The 10,188-nt window shown below is 45.1% G+C and overlaps 1 long non-coding RNA gene across 1 annotated transcript; it reads left to right on the plus strand.

The window, feature by feature from the left end:
- The first annotated feature begins 1,899 nt into the window (after window positions 1-1,899).
- Window positions 1,900-7,587, plus strand: LOC147365395 (uncharacterized). Its single transcript, XR_015133573.1, has 3 exons — window positions 1,900-2,074; window positions 2,925-3,057; window positions 6,851-7,587. It is a non-coding gene; the product is annotated as an uncharacterized LOC147365395 (long non-coding RNA).
- The last annotated feature ends 2,601 nt before the right edge of the window (window positions 7,588-10,188 follow it).

Below are 10,188 nucleotides of genomic sequence, written 5' to 3' on the forward strand. Positions count from 1 at the left end.
GGAACTAAGGTCACGCAAGCCATGTGGCACGGCTGAAAAATTTAAAAATCAAAGAGGGAGCAGATGGCCTAGGCAGCATTCATGAAGATGAGGCACAGAGAACCATGTGTCTACTGGGGAGCTGGTTGGCTTCACGTGATCGCACCTCTGGTCCATTCTTAATTCTAATCTAGTCCCAGGATCTGATTAGTATGAAATAGCTGTGAGCTGCGCCTCAATTTACAGACTTTTACCAAAAGAGAAGATGAAGATCCGCACAGAAATGTGGCTACTGTCAAGCTGAGTTAGACCCAGAGTGATGACGACGATATCTCGTGAAGAAGAAGAATGACAAGAGGCTGGAAGAAGGCATCATCTGTTTCCAGAATCCCGGAACACTTCCTTCTGAAATAACTCATTCTGTGTGTCTTGATTTCCTGACAAGTAAATCTTGAAGAACAGAACCGGCATTTATCAGGGCCAACACTACTACATGTGGGTCTCTGGAAGGATTAGTGGTGGGGTTTTTGAAATCTGAAGAAATCATTGCTATATGAGGGTTCTTAGAATCTTCCTTGAAAATCAAAATCTGTTTTTATATGACATAGATTTTTATGGTTATGAAATGAATACTGTTCATTGTGGAAAACTTACTGAAATATGGAAAAGAGGAAAAAGTCATGCAAATTTTTTCAATTTAGAAATAGTCAATTAACATTTATCATTTCTTCTTCCACCATTTTGTCTATATTTACTTTTATATAATTGGGTGCTTATTTTAGGTTCAATTGGTTTCATGCTTTAAAAAAAAATCACTTAATTGTACATATATTTCTGGCTACTTCTCTGGATCCAAGGGTCATTCTAGGGGTTGTTTCCTATAGGCTTTTTATACGATTCCCTTAGAGCAGAGGAAAATCAGAGCCTAGAATTATTTATCCTTTCTAGATAGGAAGCAGCTCAGATTTTTGAGCAAACCACTCTCTGACGTAGTGTGCAGCTGCTTGTTTTCTCTGAATGCCTAAGACAGTGGTGAGCCTGTGGCGAATTTCAGGTTCCTTTGGAAACCATAATCTGAAAAGCTATTTCTACTTTGCAGAATTATGTAGAGGTAACCATGGGAAGAGAGTTTCCCAGATGGCTCACTTGTAAAGAATCTCCTTGCCAATGCAGGAGACGCAGGAGACAGAGGTTTAGTCCCTGGGTCAGGAAGATCCCCTAGAGGAGGAAATGGCAACTCACTCCAGTGTTCTTGCTTGGGAAATCCTATGGACAGAGGAACCTGGCGGGCCACAGTCCACAGGGTCACAAAGAATCAGACACGACTAAGCTACTTAGCATGCGTGCGCATGCGCACACAAACACACACACACACACACACACACACACACACACACACACACACAAAAACTCTGGGAAGAGGACCACATGGTACCCTTACAGTGTGGTGGAAAACTGTGGCCTAGGGTGGGGGCAGGTGTGGGGCTGGAGGTGGGAGGGGGACCAAAAAACCCAAACTAGCTGCCTTAGGCTACAGGAGATCTAGAAATTACTCTGGGAAGTCCTTTTCTTTCCTTCTGCTGGTCCAGCGCCTAAGCACATTTCCAAGTCCATTGAGTCTCATTTTCTCCTGTAAAATCTCCTGCATCTCTCTCTCTTTCTCTCCCCACTTTTTACTTCCAGTCTTCCAGTTTAGACCTCACAGCCTGGCTCTTTGCTCATAAACTGGTTCAAGATGCTCCCCAATTCTAAGCATTTCCTATGGCCAGTTAGTTAGCCTCCACTTCCTGTCTCTTGGAACTCCCTCCTAAACTCCACTCCCCACAACCCCTGTGAGGGAAGCCAGGCACCTGACTCCCCTGAGACCACCTCCTTCTGTGGAAATAGAGTAATGCTGACCAGCCCTCAGCTTCCTCTCATTTCAGCCCAAATGCCAGTCATCACCATCTGTGACATTCCAGTCCCAGCATATGGCACATGGAGGTGGACCAGGGCTTCAGTTCTGTGGATCTAGTTGAGCTGTGCACTCATCCCCAGATATCTGAGCCACCCCAGCTGAAGTCCCAGTCACCATCGAACAGAACACATCACCCAGGTGAGTCCTGCTCCAATTCCTGACCCATAAGATAGAAAAAGACTCTGTGGACCTTTTATCAGTGCTTCTTAAACTTTGCTGTGCTCAAATCACCAAGGGTCTTGTTAAAATGAAGGTTTTGACTCATTAGGCCTGGGGTGGAGCCTGATACTCTATTCTTTAACAAGCACCCAGGTAATAATGCTGTTGCTGTTTTGTGGATCATATTTTGAGTAGAAAAATGGACTGAGGAGTGAAGTGCACCTTCAGGGCATATTACAGGTGCATTTGTACAATTTTTCAAAGGGCTTTCACATCTAGATTGATTCATCAAACAGTTTAATAAGTTGAGAAGTATCTGCCATTAAGACAGTCAATTTATAGCAGAGTTTCTTCAAGTGTGGCCTCTGGATCCACTTGCATCCATATCACCTGGATTGTATTGCATCTTAGTCTGGGGGAGTCAGAATAGGAGGGTCAGGAACCACCATTTCCAACAAGATCTCCAGGTAATTCTTAAACACTTTCAAAGGCCAGAACTACTGGTAAAGTAGAAAGGGGACTTAATTAAGAGAAGAACTGGCTTTTAGTTCTGAAAGTGAAAGTGAAGGCACTCAGTTGTGTCTGATTCTTTGCGACCCTATGAACTGGAGCCCGCCAGGCTCCTCCATCCATGGGATTTTCCAGGCAAGAATACTGGAGTGGGTTGCCATTTCCTTCTCTATTTAGTTCTGATTTGGGGTCCTAATGGTGAGATAAGCACCTCTTCTTTCTGGGTCTCAGTGTCCGCATCTCTCACCTGGGGACAGGTTGCTGAACAGTAACCGTTTCTGTCTTTGATGTGGTGTGCATCCTGCAATTCCTCCTCCAGGCCAACTCAGTGTCTCCCTCTCATGTCCTCTCTGCACACTGAAGCTTGGAGAGCACATCTTCTGCCCCAAAGAGGACATCTGTGTCCGGCACCACCTTCTTCCCCGCTGCCTTCCTTGGTTCACCGAAAGGAGGTATGATCAGAAAGCACGTAATGGGGAAAGTGCCGTTTTATTCTTAAATATTTTAAAAAGCAAATATTAGGGTAGGAGCCAGTGTCTCCTCCAAGTAACACATATCTGCCTTCGACATTGTAATTAAACTTAAATCATTTCTTAAATTATAAGTTTTAAATGGCAAATGTGCAGCCTGGAAGGTTTCCCTCTTGCCTTGAGCACCACTGGGTAAATGTGTTCATGACTGAATTAGCAGACCTTTGATTTTAAAAGGACTTTTCCGTGATCTTTTATGGTAGATTAAAAAGCAATTTACTAATTTACAGTTCATAGAAATTTGGTGCCCTCCTTGAGTTTTGTACATCAATTCTGCACTAACAAATGTGACTCAAGCTCCAAATGTTTCATCTGGGGGCAGCAGGTGTCACACACAACCTTAAGCTCACAGTCACGTCATCAGTAAAACTATTTTGTGACCTCCTTCTTCCTGCTCAGCAGAAGCCCCTCTTAGGAATCCCTTAACCTGTAGTCATCAGCCAAGAGTCTGTAGTCAATGTGGGGGAGGTTTAACCAGCAGGCCTGGCGGGACCACCTTACTTGTTTGCCCATCTTTTCTCTATTCTCTTTATTATAGTGAGTAATCACAGTTGGAAGACGATTAGGTGACCAATATTTTATATAGGATGGATGAACAACAAGGTCCTACTGTACAGCACAGGGAACTGTGTTCAGTATCCTGAGACAAGCCATAATGGAAAAGAATATGAAAAAGAATGTGTATATAGATACAGATATGTAAAACTTGATCACTTTGCTATAAGCAGAAATTAATACAACATTGTAAATCAGCTATATTTCTGTAAAATTGAAAAAAAGAAAGACAATTAGAAAATGGGGTCACCTAAGGGCTCTCCCTCCTGGGCATGGCTCTCTAGCAACCCAGAAGACTAGTTCCAGAGTGTAGACACCCAGTATGTTACACTGCTACGACTAATTCACTTCAGTCGCGTCCAACTCTGTGCGACCCATAGACGGCAGCCCACCAGGCTCCCCCGTCCCTGGGATTCTCCAGGCAAGAACACTGGAGTGGGTTGCCATTTCCTTCTCCAATGCATGAAAGTGAAGTCGCTCAGTCGTGTCTGACTCTTCGAACCCCATGGACTGCAGCCCACCAGGCTCCTCCGCCCATTGGATTTTCCAGGCAAGAGTACTGGAGTGGGGTGCCATTGCCTTCTCTGAGGATGTTCCAACATGCTGATAATAGTAGAAGTAGTAGTAGTAAATACAGGTAGGGTACTTACTGTGTGCCAGTTGTTAGCTTATTTAATCCTCACAACAACCCTGAATTCACACCATTTTTAATGCTTATTTTTTATAATTGAATAAACTGAGACATAGGTGAAATACTTTCCCAAGTTCTCAGAAGCAGTAAACAGTGGAGCTGAGATCCAAACTTAAGAGGTTTGGCTCCAGATCTTATGCTTACAGCCATTATGCCTCCCTGCCCCCTCGCTCATGGCCAGGAGGCTTTTTCCACATGCACCTGCTCAGTTTCAGTCTGGTGGTTGGTTTTCCAAAAGGAAGTAGATATTACTTACACTGGGGCCAGGTAGCCAAAGGCAGCAGAAGAATGCTTTTAAAATTCAACACACATGGAGGAAATATCAGACATCGTGACCCCCTCCCTTTTTCCCTTTCAAATTTAACTGCAAACTATATCTCAGATTTTGACAAGTCAACTCAAGACTATAACAAGTGAAACTGAGAGTGTCAAGCTACTGATGGAGAATTGAGCATTTTCCTTGGTTCTTATGAATGAGTCTGGCTTGTTTGGAGTTGATCAAAGCCCCTTGGCCTGCTGACAGCCTTCCGTGGAAGGAACACGGCTGATGGAAGGTGCTGGGTTTGCCTTCCCTATAGCGGCAGAGTTGGGGGCTATCGTTATAGACTGGGTGTTCTCCTGGCTTTCTCAGGGAGTTGCCAACATGGAGGGAATTAGTATCATCATCAGAAAGCAGAAGAAAGAGCTGACCTGAAACAGTTCAAAGGAAGGCATTGGAAGAGGGGAGGGATGGAGATGTTCAGCCTAAATGCAGACTCTGACACTCCCTATGACAAGCAAAGCCACAGTCAACCCAAAGTTATCCATCCAGAACACTCTGAAAAAATCACGTCTTTAAATTGGGAAATAATATAGAGCCAGGTATGCTTATTCACACGCTTTTTTTTTTCCTGAGGCCCCCCTCCTCCAATTCACACAGGTTATTTTCTTGGGCTCCAAAATCACTGCAGATGGTGACTGCAGCCATGATATTCAAAGATGGTTGCTCCTTGGAAAAAAAGCTATGACCAACCTAGACAGCATATTAAAAAGCAGAGACATTACTTTGCCAACAAAGGTCCCTCTAGTCAAAGCTATGGTTTTTCCAGTAGTCATGTAAAGATGTGACAGTTGGACCATAAAGAAAGCTGAGCACTGAAGAATTGATGCTTTTGAACTGTGGTATTAGAGAAGCCTCTTGAGAGTCCCTTGAACTGCAAGGAGATCAATCCAGTCAATCCTAAAGGAAACCAGTCCGAGATATTCATTAGAAGGACTGATGCTGAGGCTGAAACTCCAATACTTTGGCTACCTGATGCAAAGAACTGACTTATTGGAAAAGACCCTGATGCTGGGAAAGATTGAAGGCGGGAGGAGAAGGGGACGACAGAGGATGAGATGGTTGGATGGCATCACAGGTTCGATGGACATGAGTTTGAGCAAACTCCAGGAGTTGGTGATGGACAGGGAAGCCTGGCATGTTGCAGTCTATGGGGTCTCAAAGAGCTGGACACGACTGAGTGACTGAACTGACTGACTGTGCTTATTCACTGCCTTGTCCAGGCCTTCTTCTTTTTAAAAAATTATTTATTTGTCTGGCCGTGCTGGGTCTTGGTTGTGGCCCGTGAGAGCTTTAGTTGCAGCACGCAGGCTGTAGGATCTAGTTCCCCAGTGAGGGAGGGAATCCACCCTGCATGAGAGTGCACTGGGTAGGCGGAGTCTTAGCCACTGGACCCCAGAGAAGTCCACAGGTCTTCTTGAACCTGGCATATCTGTTGAAAGACAAACGCTTTGTTCCAAAGGCAGTTGCTTCACAATTGCTGAGTAGGAATGAGTAGGAGAAATACCTGGAAATTGGGATTCAAATTTCATAGCCTCTTGTCATCCTTGAGTGTTCTAGTCCATTTTCGTCTCAATTTTGCATTTCCCTTTTATCCTTCTCCCACCATGGAATGGCAGTTCGGGAAGCAAGTTATGCAGCTTTTCTGTGGCAATGGAGCACCCCCCTGGGTGGGGAGAGACAGGGCGAAGTAACCTCAGGTCGTGGGGGAGCCCGGAAGGCTGGAGGCTTTGTTCTTAAAGATGTCAGGGCCCCATAAATAACGTGATGGCTCCAGCAACATGCCTCGTAGACTCCTAGCACCTCGTTTTCTTAAGCCATTCCTAGATCTTGGCCAATCCAGTGTGTCCAAGCCCTTTGGGAAGGTTAGAATGTAGGCCTGGGGAGTTGGAGTCTGGTCTCCTCTTAGGAGGAAAATAGGTCAATCCTCATCCCAGTTCCCAAGAAGGGTCATACTAAAGAATGTGCTAACCTCTGGATGTGGGGAGAGAGCAGATTAGCCAAGATGGTGTGCGCTCAGGCTCTCTCGTCCTGTGGCCTCTCTCTTGCCCCATGTTTTGTAAATAATGACTATGTAACAGCTGAGATCATTTATAGCACTGTACACGGGCGTCATGAGGGACTCACTTGGTCACGGGTTTTGTGTGCAGTGCGGATATGTGAGCTCCACCCATAAAGTGGCGGGAATTGCTGCTGCGTCACATCTGTGTCTACTGGATCGGCTGCAGGAGGAGAGGATATAGTGCGAGGACTGCTCCAGCCGCTGCGTCATCCAGGAGAGAGGTCGAGTGTGGTTATGTTGTGTTATGTTATGTCCATTGCTACCCCTGCTGTGCTGGCTAGAAGAGAATAAACGTGTCTGCAGTTCCTATGGCTTTCATATTCTTCTGGCCTCTTAGCTTGTGCCTTGCCTCCCCTGGGTTCAGAGAACAGTGCAGATGTACTCCTTTTCCAATTTGGAACCAGTCTGTTCCATGTATATTGTCATCCTGCTCATTTAACTTATATGCAGAGTACATCATGAGAAATGCTGGGCTGGATGAAGCACAAGCTGGAATAAGGATTGCCAGGAGAAATATCAATAACCTCAGATATGCAGATGATACCACCCTTATGTCCTCTAAAGAACTAAAGAGCCTCTTGATGAAAGTGAAAGATGAGAGTGAAAAAGTTGGCTTAAAACTCAACATTCAGAAAACTAAGATCATGGCATCTGGTCCCATCACTTCATGGCAAATAGATGGGGAAACAATGGAAACAGTGACAGACTTTATTTTGGGGGGCTCTAAAATCACTGCAGATGGTGACTGCAGCCATGAAATTCAAAGATGCTTGCTCCTTGGAAGAAAAGCTATGACCAACCTAGACAGCATATTAAAAAGCAGAGATATTACTTTGCCAACAAAGGTCCGTCCAGTCAAAGCTATGGCTTTCCCAGTAGTCATGCATGGATGTGAGAGCTGGACTATAAAGAAAGCTAAGTGCTGAACACTGGACTGGAAGAAACACAAGCTGGAATCAAGATTGCTGGGAGAAATATCAATAACCTCATATATGCAGATGACACCACCCTTATGGCAGAAAGTGAAGAGGAACTAAAAAGCCTCTTGATGAAAGTGAAAGTGGAGAGTGAAAAAGTTGGCTTAAAGCTCAACATTCAGAAAACGAAGATCATGGCATCCAGTCCCACCACTTCATGGGAAATAGATGGGGAAACAGTGGAAACAGTGTCAGACTTTATTTTTGGGGGCTCCAAAATCACTGCAGATGGTGATGGCAACCATGAAATTAAAAGACGCTTGCTCCTTGGAAGGAAAGTTATGTCCAACCTAGATAGCGTATTGAAAAGCAGAGACATTACTTTGCCAACAAAGGTCCGTCTAGTCAAGGCTATGGTTTTTCCTGTGGTCATGTATGGATGTGAGAGTTGGACTGTGAAGATGGCTGAGCGCCGAAGAATTGATGCTTTTGAACTGTGGTGTTGGAGAAGACTCTTGAGAGTCCCTTGGACTGCAAGGAGATCCAACCAGTCCATTCTGAAGGAGATCAGCCCTGGGATTTCTTTGGAGGGAATGATGCTGAAGCTGAAAGTGCAGTACTTTGGCCACCTCATGCGAAGAGTTGACTCATTGGAAAAGACTCTGATGCTGGGAGGGATTGGGGGCAAGAGGAGAAGGGGACGACAGAGGATGAGATGGCTGGATGGCATCACTGACTCGATGGACATCAGTCTGGGTGAATTCCGGGAGTTGGTGATGGACAGGGAGGCCTGGCGTGCTGCGATTCATGGGGTCGCAAAGAGTCGGACACAACTGAGCAACTGAACTGAACTGAACTGAAGTCCTGAAGAATTGATGCTTTTGAACTGTGGTATTGGAGAAGACTCTTGAGAGTCCCTTGGACTGCAAGGAGATCCAACCAGTCCATCCTAAAGAAAATCAGTCCTGAATATTCATTGGAAGGACTGATGCTGAAGCTGAAACTCCAATACTTTGGCCACCTGATGCAAAGAGCTGACTCATTTGAAAAGACCCTGATGCTGGGAAAAATTGAAGGCGGGAGGAGAAGGGGACGACAGAGGATGAGATAGTTGGATGCCGTCACCGACTCCATGGATATGAGTTTGAGCAAACTCTGGGAGTTGGTGATGGAGAGGGAGGCCTGGTGTGCTGCAGTCCGTGGGGTCGCAAAGGGTCAGACACGACTGAGCAACTGAACTGAGTAATATACCACCAGAAGCAGGACTGGGGCAAGGCAGGGAGATGACTGCTTTAGAACCGATAGAAATCATGCTTTTTCCAATTTTCCAGGTGCTAAAAAAAGAGAGTCTAGACTCGGATTTGCCCCCTTCATTAGTTTTTCGATTGCCTCTGTATTTCTCCCCATTATCCTTATATCATCGCTAGAGAGAGGAAATTGAAATGGCTGTTGTTCCTCATGTGTGCAACTGTTTCTTTTCCCTTTGTTTTTTAAAAGTTGACGCCACTTCTGCCCAAACTGTGCCTTGCTCTGTCCTCTGCCCCTTCTTCCCTTCTCACCCATGGTCTCATCCTTTTCTCTCTGGTTTCTCCTCCACCTTTGCCAGTCTGGCCCTCCCCTCCCTGCTTTTAGCTCTCCCCGTACCCTCCTCTCCTCATCCTTCCTTTACTCCTTATTTCCACAAATTAACATATTATGAGCATTAACTGGCAGCTACCCTGAGAAGAGAGGAGGTGGGGGTCGGGGGAAGAAAACATTACCGCCAGGTTTGAACTAATTCCTGCTGCCAGCCCTGAGTCCTGTGGCATTTGCCATGGGTGTGAAATTGCAATAAGCAAGGGTCCGTGCTTCTATTTCTAACCTTTCCTCTGTTGGTGCTGGAGACACGCATTGAATGTTGAACAGTCATCCATGCTGTCCCCTTTTCAGGGTATCACCTATCCTTTTGAAAGAGAATTGAGAGAAGCTCAGACTGGCGGTGAGGGGAGGACGAGGGAAGTATCTAGAAATACAGCAGGTAAATAGTAATTTCTTTTATTGAAAGAAATTTAGCATCTGAGTAATGAGCTGCTTCAAAATGAGACATTAATTTTGTAAGAATTTACCTGGAGCATAGATAGACAATAGATAAATAGAAGGGCTTCCCTGGTGGCTCAGACAATAAAGAATCTGCCTGCAATGCAGAGACCCTGGTTCGACCCCTGGAGAAGGAAATGGCTACCCACTCCAGTATTCTTGCCTGGAGAATCCCATGGACAGAGGAGCCTGGTGGGCTATAGTCCATGGGGCTGCAAAAAGATAGATAAATAAAGATATTTATATCATTCAGAATTATAGAAGAAAATGTTTCTAAAATCACCCTACATTCTTTTAAAAGGGATGAAGCATTGAGAATGGTGAGAAAGAAGAGGTTCAAATAAGGATAAAAATGCAGCTTTTGACATCATTCCCACCTGTCTTAGCAGTGCGTATTCTTCATCCCCACATGTAGCGTTCATTAAGCAGATGT

This window comes from Bos grunniens, chromosome 10, assembly GCF_055505025.1.
Source record: "Bos grunniens cultivar Pamir isolate PY7600 chromosome 10, Bosgru_T2T1.0, whole genome shotgun sequence".
NCBI classification, from domain to species: Eukaryota; Metazoa; Chordata; class Mammalia; order Artiodactyla; family Bovidae; genus Bos; species Bos grunniens.